The sequence below is a fragment of the Olea europaea genome, chromosome 6 (genome assembly GCF_002742605.1).
Source record: "Olea europaea var. sylvestris chromosome 6, O_europaea_v1, whole genome shotgun sequence".
Taxonomy (NCBI): Eukaryota; Viridiplantae; Streptophyta; class Magnoliopsida; order Lamiales; family Oleaceae; genus Olea; species Olea europaea.
Genome location: NC_036242.1, coordinates 21,771,021 through 21,783,373, shown reverse-complemented (window position 1 = coordinate 21,783,373; position 12,353 = coordinate 21,771,021).

The following is a 12,353-nucleotide window of genomic DNA, read 5'->3' as shown; positions in this document are numbered from 1 at the left end:
AATATCATGACAGACACTCTTGTAGGGGTGTCAATTTTTCAATAGAAGCCCTGAGGATCAGGGTTACATTCAACGTAATATGAGGATAAGATAGGAGGATTAGAAATATCTTACCCAAAACCATTAACAAGCCATACTGAATTATTGGATTCGGGTGACCCGATATGTGATACAGGTCAGGATCCATGTTGAAACCGGATGAGAAATTTACAATTGAGTCCAAGATAAGTTGGCACAAAGAGCAAAAAATACAAGCCATATAGGTTGTTGACATCAAATTTTGTACTCCTGACATGCCACTAGATCCCAAGGTCTCTCACGTTTACGCAAAAATAATCCCTACACACTTAGAGAAACTGTTATCCACATATGGCTTCTTCTAGTAGGGATGGAGTTGGTCGAGTAAACTCAAACAATCATGTCAGTTGGAGAAATAAATATATGAATGTGGAAGGACTTTAAACGTGACCCTCCAATGTGAAAAAGGAGTCGACGTTGGAGAGTGATGGAAAGTAATATAATGAAGTTATCGTTCAAAAGTTTAAACTTGCATTACTTTGAAATGGCACTAAATGTGAGTTTTTATAGTTGAAAAAGATGAATAAGAGTCATTGAATGAAGAGACACATAATTTCATCTGTGCTTGTGCATTAAATACTAATACCATACCAAGGATTGCCTGAAAGAACTCGTGTTGAACCATTTTGCAGCCTCCCTCTTGATGCGAATTCGATTATTTCCAACAAGGTTAACACATTGAAATGGGTTTGATATCTACACCCCAGTTTCACCTCTTCACGAGGCTCGATCAAACTATATTGTGACAATTTGACATAGGGTGTGGGGTCCCAGATTTGCTTGCTATATAGGATTTCTGGAGCCTTATAATGTGAGGCGTAAAATAGATCTAATAGTCTTTACATTTTAGTTTGTTGCGCATATTGAATGAGTCCAATCACTATCCTCAAATTCGGTACATGTTAAGTATCCTTGTAGTTTGTAATGTGTATTTGGAGTTCAATCACTATCCTCAAACTGGATACCTAGGAAGTATATTTTCATATATCATTATAGATGTGTGTGTATGTACATGCATGTGTTGGGAATTTACTTATTATGCACAACGAAAATAAAAACAAATTTCAATTCCAACCAATGATCTTATTTGAGTTTAAATAGAGATTGTGATAAAAGTTATACCTTTTTTCTAAATCTGCAAACTCCTTTGCTTTTCTTTTATTCCAGCAACTTTAATCTGCTATCTACAATTATTCAATTATCCAAACTCCAATGAAATTCCACATAGAGAACAAGATTGTAGGTACCAGGGTTTCCTTCTCTTGTGCTAGCAAAAATGGATTATCTACAAAACTATAAACCCTAGCTACTTATTTATATAAGCTCAAACGAGCTTAGCTTGACCCGGTCCAATATTTAATTAGCACATTTAATTAAATTGGTCCATGAATTAATTAATCCAATTAATTAACTCGAATCTATAAACAAGCAATCCAATTAATTAATTTATCTAATACTTGTTAAATTAATTAATTGACAAATTACAATCTTCCAATTCTCTTTTCGTGTGTGACCTATTAGGTTCCCGATTACGATGCTAACAACGTGAAATATTATTTTGATCTAATTAAAATTGATAAATTAAAACACCCTTTTAATTTATCACTAAATTCGCACTCGCCGTCCCAAATTGACATCTAGAAATGTGTTAGGATAATACATGTGACGAGAAATGTCACGTGGTATGATAAAACTAAACTTTTTCGTTTACCGTGAAACTATAATCCTTTCGTCAATATAATCTGATCAATAATGAGATATGGAAATGTGTCAATCCTGATTATCGATCATATCTTTCATTCCACTATTAAATCTATATAAGTCGAAAACTCATTTTCGATTCTGAATATACTTGGCCAAGGATTTCATTATCGATTTAATTGAATGAAATGTAGATCATAATCTCTCACTATCTAAGAGTAATGAATCATCCATTGGTCATTTACAACTTTCATATGATTCTTAACATACCCGAACGATGTCGTTTTAGCGGCCCTTGACAAAATAACATCCAACACTGTCAAAGCATGACTGTCGTCATACAAGACACTATAACGACCTCAAGTCAAATGACCAATTTTACTACTAAACATTAGAGATCAACTACTGACACTCAGACAGTTATCCATATGGAATCTCTTAGCGGCTCTCCAATATTTTGTTCTATAACGAAACATCCACGTGTTCATTTAAGTGTCACCATACTTTAACTTGTGAGATTAGTAACTTACTTCACAAGTAAGAAATGTCACACATAATGGTCTATTCGTAATAACGATATCCGTATTTTGTTATTATTTATTACCATGGATTATTTAAGATCCAATTATATATAATTTGTATCTCAAAATTACAACTCCCGGTGATTAATAAATTATTGAAACTTGAATTTTCGGACTCTATTATTTAATATTATTCATCAGAATATTAATTTAAATAAATAATATATCTTGTCAAAAATAAATACATTAAACATATTAAAAGTTTTTACAATATAAATCGATTGGATATAGGGCATAACACTTACAAACTCTCACTTGCACTAGATCAAATCACTCGTGTATCTAATACCATAAACGTCCACATGAGGATCATGTTTTTGTTGTGACAGCAGCTTTGTCAATGGATCTGCAATATTATCATCTGTGGGAACTCACTTTATCATTACGTTATTTCTTTATATAATCTCCCTGATGAGATGATATCACTTTAGAACACATTTAGATGCAGTGGCTCCATTGTTATCACAATACAAAGGTATGAAAATGCTAGGAAAAACTCCTAGTTCATTAATGAACTTCTTGATCCAAACACCTTCCTTCGCTGTTTTAGAAACAGCAATGTACTCGGCTTCTGTTGTTGAATTAGTGATTGTCTCCTGTTTTGAATTTTCCCAACTTACCGCTCGGTTATTGAGAGTAAACATATATCCATATTGAGACTTGCTATCATCCTTTTCAGATTGAAAGCTAGCGTCGGTATATCTATGAACCTTTAGTTCATCTCCTCCATATTTCAAGAACATATCTTTAGTCTTTCTTAAGTACTTAAGAATGTTCTTAATCGTTATCCAATGTTTCTCATCAGGTTTGCTTGAAACCTGCTCTCAACACTTAGAGCATATGAAACATCTACTCTCCTACACAGCATCACATACATGATAGATCCTATCGCCGAAGAATAAGGAATCTTATCCATACGATTCCTTTCATCATGTGTTTTAGGACACATATTTTTTGAGAAATAAATCCCATGGGATATAGGACACAAACCTCTCTTGGACTCTTTCATATTAAATCTTATCAAGATTTTGTCTATGTAATTGGGATAAGACAAGCAATCTTTTAGATATATCTCTATAGATCTTGATTCCCAAGATTTATGCTACTTTTCACATATCTTTCGTGGAGAAATTCTTTAACAACCATAATTTTGTAAGCCTAAGAACGACTAACCAAGAGGGGGGTGAATTGGTTATCTAAATCTTTTTCAAAAGTAAGTGCAAATTTAATCAATTAGCAAATAAATAATAAACAAGTAAAATAACACAAGTAAAATGGTAAGAAAAGATAGTAGAAGGCTCAAACAATGTGTTATGGAGGTTCGATCCAAACACGATCTACGTCCCCCGTTACCAAGCTCTCCATCATAAGCAATGCATTTTTCATTATTGTTGATTGACTTATGGTACAATCCAACCCTTACAACGCTTCTAGTGACTTACAAACAAGGAGCACCGATCATTTTACAACTTGATCTTTCCGGGACCTCAACACAACCCATGCTATTAGGCTTTACGGGACCTCAATATGACCCACACAATGGCTTACAACAAGAAGCACCGATCCTTCCACAATGTTGAGATTTTCGGGACCTCAATACGACCCACACTATTGAACTTTACAGGACCTCAATATGACCCACACGATGGCTTACAACAAGGAACACCAATCCTTACACAATGTTAAGATTTTTGGGACATCAGCACGACCCACACTTTATCAAAGTGATTTTACAATCCAATCCTCTCTTGATAAATAATACAAAACAAATAAAATACTAAGAGAGGCTAACATTTCTCCAATGTTAGATAAAAACTTGATATAAATAAGTTAAGAACAAAGAGAGATGAAAAACTTTGATGAGAGAAATTGATTGAAGAAATTTGATTTAACAATCAAAGTTTTCAATATGAAGAAGTAGAAAAATTTATGCAATGTAAGTGCAAATACCTTCTTCAAGAATATGTCACTCTTTTAAAAATGATATAAATAAGTTAAGCACAAAGAAAGATGAAAAACTTTGATGAGAATGATGATTAAATAGTTTGAAATCAATCAAAGTTTTTGATATAAAGAAACAAATGAAATGAATGCAAAGGAAAGCTCAAAGAATTCTTGAAACAAAAATATTTCACTTTGATACATTTGAAAATGTTATGAAGAATGGAAAGAGTGAGGATATTTATATGGTTCAAACACCAAAAAAAATTTACGCTGCTTCTCCCATATCTTTCATGGAGAAATTCTTTGACGATCATAATTTTACCAATTGAAACATTGGGATGTCGTTTCCCATTAATAATATATCATCGATATATAATATTAGGAATAGGATCATGCTCCCATTGTCTTCTTGTAAACACATGGTTCATCGTCATTTTTGATAAAATCAAACCTTTTAATTGTCTCATCAAAATGAAGATTTGAACTCTAGAGGCTTACCTTAATCCATAAATGGATTGATTAAGCTTACAGACCTTGTTGACTTCTTTGAATTCAAAATCTTCTGGTTGTATCATGTACACCTTCTCTTACAAGTTTTCATTAAGAAAAGCAGTTTTGACATCCATTTGTCATATTTCATAATCATGGTATACAGCAATTGCAAGCAAAATCCGAATGGATTTCAGCATGGCTGTAGAAGTTCGGAAAATAAAATAAAATTTGGCTCATATTGTTATGTGATGATCTAGCACAATGAGCCTAGACTAAAGACGAACATTGGGCTCTGCCCACATAAGAAATTAAAGCTCAATACTAGATCAATAGGTCTATAATAATATTAAAAAAATGAAGATGGACGGATTTTAATGTTTTTCCCAAAGATTGACCCAATGGTGAAAATTTATGTATGGTAAGCATCTCTAAGATTTGATTTCCGTGCACGTTATTTTTTATTCAAAAGGATCGGATTATAAGAAAAAGTATTATTCTCAAATATGTTATTAATATAAAATAACAACAATTGAAATGAGAATTTCATGTTACGGTTATATAAGGTAATTAAACCTTAACATAAAATTCCCTTTAATTGATTTTGAATTCGTGATTTATTTCATTAATCCTAATTAACTTGAAGATGCTTTTTGAATTTTGTAAGTTATGTGTGCCTTTCCAAGTCTTGTAAGTTACATGTGGAAAAGAAAAGCTTCATTTTCAATTCATTATAGCTACCTGGAAGTAGAAAGGGATACTATAAATTTAAACATGATCAAATCATCTCATAAAACTCTTTTATTTACACCTCATACATTTGTAACTAAATGACAAAACCGAAAAGCAATTTATTTATATGGAGTTACGTGAGAATTATATACCTAGCTAGAGTTTTTCTTTTAGAAGGTAAAACTTTCATTCCTCACAATTTGAAACAAGGAAAGAAAAGATAAAAATTCAAGAGGAAGGAAAACATAAGAGAAAACAAAATTTCTTAAGCTTCGGGTGTCGTCGGCAAACAACATCCTACGTCCAATTCCGTCTAATTCAAAGTTTCAAATTAAGGCAATTAGAGGTGCAAGTGTTTATTTCATTTTCAAATTTTGATTTTTCGTTAAAAGTTTAAATGAATTGGTACCTTCGGGTATGATGTTCGGTATTACTATAGTTTGAATGAAATGGTACCTCAAGAACAGTGCTTCGGCACTACAATAGTTGAATCCAGCTCTACATGTTATGATAATACTATAGAAATTGGATTTTGCCGAAATTCCATCTACGTGCGACGGTATGAATCTATATTTCGAAACTTCTAATTTGAGAACGAAATGCACCGATGATATCTATTGAGTTTATTTCGGATTCCATGGCCTCTTGCCATCTCTTCGAGTCAACACTTGATTTTGCTTCTGCGTAATTTGTAAGTTCATCATCCTCGACTAATAATACTTGATTAGTAATCGTGAATTCGTACCTTCTGGTAGGTCGAATGATCCTACTTGATTTACGCAGAACTAGAATGTCCTCAAGAGTCTCTACATCCTGATCAAGAGTTTGTCCCTCAGTAAATGTGGGATCAAACTCAGGTTCATTTAATTGGTCAGCAGTATTTGTGGATTCTTGAACTTCTTCAAGTTCTATCTTGCTTTCACTACCATCTCATAGAATAAACTCTTTCTCTATGAATATAGTATGTCTTGAAATGAACACATTCTTCTCAACAGGATTGTAGAATTGATATCCAATTATCTCTTTTGGATATCTCACAAATATGTATTTATCGGATTTAGCTTCAAGTTTATCCGATTAATTTCGCTTCACATAAGTGTCACATCCTCAAACTTTTATATGAGATAAGTTGGGTCTTTTTTCTCTCCACAACTCATGTGGAGTTTTGTTAATCGATTTAGATGGTACACGATTTAGTGTGTAGCATGCAACAATTAGTGCATGACTCCAAAACGATTTTGGGCTAATTGCATAGCTCATCATTGATCACAACATATCTAACAATGTGCGATTCTTCCATTTAGATACACAATTATGTTGCGGTGTATATGGCCGAGTCCACTGTGAGAGAATTCCATTCCCTTTTAGATAATTCAAATATTCTCTACCTCGATCTGATCTTTGCGTGATAATATTTTTACATGTCGATTTCTCTACTTCAAGTTTGAATTCCTTGAACTTTTTAAGTGCTTCATGCTTAAACTTCATCAAATATATATATAACCATATCTAGAATGATCATCAGTAAATGTGATAAAGTAAGAGAAACCACCTCTAGTGGTGATTGACATAGGTCTATATACATCAGTATGTATTAGTTCCAGTAGTTCTACAACTCTTTCTCCTTTTCCAGTAAAAAGAAATTTGGTCATTTTGCCTAATAAGCACTACTCATATTTGTCAAATGATTCAAAGTCAGTTGACCCCGAGTATCCATCTTTATGTAACTTAAAAATGCGTTTGTCGTTGATATGACCCAGTCTGCAGTACCAGAGATGTGTATTATTTAGATTATCACTTTTATGCTTTTTATTTTTTATACTCATAATAGACAACCCAGTATAAAAAATATAGATTCCATTTTGCAACGCATCACAACCATAACAGGTCTCATCTTTATACAACGAATAACTATTGTTCTTAACATTAGTTAGAAGACTATTCATGTCGAACACGAAATAGAAATAATGTTTTTAGTAATGGCGAGAACAAAATAGCAATTTTTTAATTCTAATACTAAACCTGAAGGCAATGGTAAGAAGTATGTCCCTACAGCTAATGCAGCAACCCTTGCTCAATTTTCCACGCGCAAGTCAACTTTTCTTTTCTGCAATGATCTACTTCTCTTTAGCCCCTACATATTTATACAAGTATGAGATCCACATTCGGTATCTAATACTCAAGAAGCTAATGAAGCTGACATATTAACCTCGATAACAAAATTACCTGAAGTAGAAGCTTCAGAAAACTTTTTTCCCTTCAAGCTTGCGAGATAAGCCTTGCAGTTCCTCTTTCAATGAACTTTCACTCCATAGTGATAGCACTGGTCATCATACTTGGTATTGTCCTTGCTCGCTTTGACTGCTTTGTTATTACTCTTAGCCTTCTTGGATGTTTTCTCAAAACTTCCTTTGGTTTTCCTTTTAGTGCCCTTGGAGGATTGATTGCTAAGACGTGCCCAGTACTAGCCTTGACATTGGGCTCAACAATCTTAAGCATATTAAGCAACTTAGGGAGTGTGCATTCGATCTTATTTATGTTATAGTTCATAATGAACTATGAATAACTCTTCGGCAAAGATTGTAAAACCAAGTCAATACTTAATTCGTGATCTATGATAGACCCAATTGGGCCAATTTCTCAATTAACCCAATTATTTTTAGCACATGAGCACTGATTGAAGATCATTCTGTCATTTTGCATTGGTACAGTTATTTGGAGGTCTCATATCTCTCCACACGTGATTGTTCATCATACAATTCTTTGAAATGAAAAATCATAGTGTAAGCATCCATACCCTCATGTTGCTTTTGCAACTCAGGTGACATAGCTGCAAGCATCACACATGCTGCAGTATTATCGTCATCATTGTGTTTGTTGTAAGTAGCCACATCTTCCTTAGTGGAATTTTCAGTTGGTACCCCGAGAAAGGGTTGCTCAAGGACATACCTAATTTTCTCATGCTTGAGAACGATTCTCAAATTGTGGTGTCAATTGATAAAATTTGGTCGGATCAATTTGTTAGCATCCAGTATGCCTCTCAAATTCATATAACTACTCATGATTTGAAAACTCTAAATGGCTAAAAATAAAAATAAAAATAAAAAAATTAATATGTATTGTATTGTACAAATTTAATATGGACTTTAATTAAACGTACTCCCATTGTTTAAAATAAATTGATGACCCTCATACATAAATGATTGGAATCCACATTTGACTCTTAGTGGTTGAGATCCCATCTGTTATATCAAGATATTAAGTGTACTCAACAAACCTTAATGAAACATTTTGGTAGATACTATTATCAATTGTATCTTCATACAACTCCCAGATAATTAAACTGACAACTCTTTGTCTTCACACATCTTATGTATTTGCTTAACATGCCTCTAAGGCTTATATCCTTGAGTATACTAAATATCCCTAATAGACCAGCCTTGAGTGTACTCAACAAGCTGAGATCGATTTAGGATTCTCGTTTTTCACTATAATGACGGAAGACAAATAATACTAACTTAATATTTTAAATCTCATCAAGTAATTATATATATTTAATCATGCATCAACTATACGAATGAATATACAAATAATAGTATGGATGATTATGGACTTATTCTATCTAGTTTTCTCGAGCCAAAGAGAAGACTAGTTGGTCAATTCTTAAGGAGTACAACATTGAATCAATATCAATGCACCATCTCCATGGTTTTCTCCTTTTCTTGCGCCTTCAATTAGTCCAGCTACAACCTATATCCTATACTAGTTGGTACACAGGCCCAAATGAAATTGGACTCGCAGGCCCATAATAATAATAACAACAACGAACTCGTTGGTCCAAAAAATAATCAAGAGCTCATAGGCCCATAACAACAATAATAATAATGGACTTGCACGCCCATTAAACGACAATAATTAAATCAACCAGTTAACACATCTATAAGATCGAGTCTATAATCATCCATTAATAGACATTCATTATATAAATGTTTCCTATATAATATCTAATATTATATGCAATGTCTCAAGAATCTAGCAATTAAAGTCGTCAAAACTCATTTAAATAAATGGATCGAAATAATTAAATAATCATATTAATTAATTGACTTAATTGACTGGCCTATTTAATTAAAATCAAATTTTAATTAAATCTTGGATTAGAGTCCAACTCTAATTCCATAATCATAGGGCAAAGTAAAAAAAAAAAAAAGATGAAAAAAAAACATAGGGGGGTATAATCAAAATCAAATTTTAATCAATTATCAAATTAGAATCCTACTCTAATTTCAATATATATGAGGGAAATAATATTAATTAAAATCAAATTTTAATTAACATTAGATTAGAGTCCAACTCTAAATAAATTGAATTTTATTTTTTTTAGGACAAAATTTCGAAATAAAGCAAAAATCAATTTAGGGTTAAAATTAAATATTTAAGTGAAAATCTAATTTTAACAAAAATATAAGAGTCTTCAATTTTAAATAAAGTTTTAATTTTGGGCCCAAATTGAAATATGGGTCAAACCCAATTAGAATCACAATTTTAAAACCCATTTAAAGTTCAAATTTAAAACCCACAATTTGACCCAAGTTAAAATTAAAAACAGGTCCCTCAACTCTTAAATTTACGTGATAAGTCCTTTATTTAAAATTTGCAAGACAACTCCTCAAAACTATTTGCATGCGGGGGCTTGTAACTTCAAAAATTGCATGACAGGCCCCTACCTCCAACTCTCCCCACACCCTAGCCCTAATTTTTTTTATTATTTTTTTTATTTCTCTTGTTGCTTGGGACATCGACAACGGCTTCGCTCAACAAAAAGACGGCGGGAACTTGCCCGTTTTGCAGCAACGCCCGTAGGGGTCACTGCAGATTGCTGCGCATCGTCGCCGTCGCCCGCCACTGATCCATTATATTTTATTTTTGTTTTCAAAAACAATTTTTGAAGAGAAGACAAATCAACCTTTGATTTCATCAATAAGTAAATCAATTCCTAACAAACAAAAAGTTGACTCTGATACTACTGTTGAAAATTTACTTATCATGCATAGCGGAAATAAAACAAATATCAATTCCCACCAGGGATCTTTTTTGTGGTTAGATAAAAATTGTGATAAAAGTTATACATTTTTCTAGATCAGCAAACTCCTTTGTTTTTCCTTTATTCCAGCATCCTTGATCTATCACACACAGCTGTCCAGCCTCCAATGAAATTCTACACAGAGAATAAGATTATAGGCACCAATGTTTCCTCCTCTTATGCTAGTGAGAATGAATTCTCTACAAACTGTAGCTACTTATTCATACAAGCCTAAACAGGCTTGGCCTGACTCGGTCCAATATTAAATTAACTTATTTAATTAAATTCGATCCATGAATTAATTAATCCTATTAATTAATTCAGGCATATAAATAAGCAATCCAATTAATTAATTTATCCAACACGTGTAAAATTAATTAATTGACAAATTATAATCTTTCAATTCTCATTTTGTGTGCGACCCAATAGGTTTCCAATCATGATGCATAACTATGTTAAATATTATTTTGATCTAATTAAAATTGATAAATTAAAAAACCGTTTCAATTTATCAATTTAATTTATCACAAATTCACACTCGTCATCCCAAATTGATATCTAGCAATGTGTTAGAGCAATACATGTGATCGGAAATGTCACGTGGTATGACAAAATCAAATTTGTTCGTTTACCGTGAAATTATAATCTTTTCGTCAATATGATCCGATCAATTACGAGATATGGAAGTGTATCAATCCTGATTATCGATCATATCTTTCATTCCACTATTAAAGTCTATATAAGTCGAAAACTCCTTTTTGACTTTTGAGTATACCTTAGCCAAGGATTTCGTTATCGACTTAATTGAATGAAATGCAGATCATAATCTCTTACTATTTAAGAGTGACAAATCATCTATCGGTCATTCGCAACCTTCATATGATTCTTGACATACCCGAACAATGCCGTATTAACGACCCTTGGCAGAGCAATATCCAACACCGTCAAAACATGACTGTCCTCATACAAGGCATTATGATGACCTCAAGTCAAAGGATCAATTCCACTACCCAACGTTAGAGATTAACCACTGATACTCGGATAGTTATCCATGTGTAATCTCTTAGCGGATCATCAATGTTTTATTCTATAACAAAACATCCACGCATTTATTTAAGTGTCACCACACTCTAACTTGTAAGATCAACTATTTACTTCACAAATAAAAAATGCCACACGTGATAGTCTATCCGTAATAACGAGACCTGTATCTTGTTATTACTTACGACCACAAATTATTTAAGGTTCAGTCATATGTAATTTGTATCTCACAATCACAACTCATTGTGATTAACAAATTACTGAAACTTGAATTTTCAGACTCTATTATTTAATATTATTCATCGGAATATTATTTTAAATAAATAATAGATCTTACCAAAATGAATGCATTAAAAATAATAAAAGTGCTTACAACCTAAATCGATTGGATCTAAGGCATAACATTTATAGTATGTAGCATATAGAAAAATAAATAAATAAATAAAAATCCTATAAAAGCTAGGATTAGTCTTTTATTCTTCCATAGTAAGTATAATATGTAAATTTCGCTTATTGAATTCCACGTTGAATAAAAAGTAAAATTCCCTTCCATGTGGTCTTAATGAAAGACTCTCTCTTTGTAGTTTCTCAAATTCAAACTTGTGGATATTTATAAAGAGCTATCTTTTTGTGATATGAATTTAATATTAGTCTTTCATAATATATATACTGTTGAAGTGATTGGATAACGGGATTGAGTACTT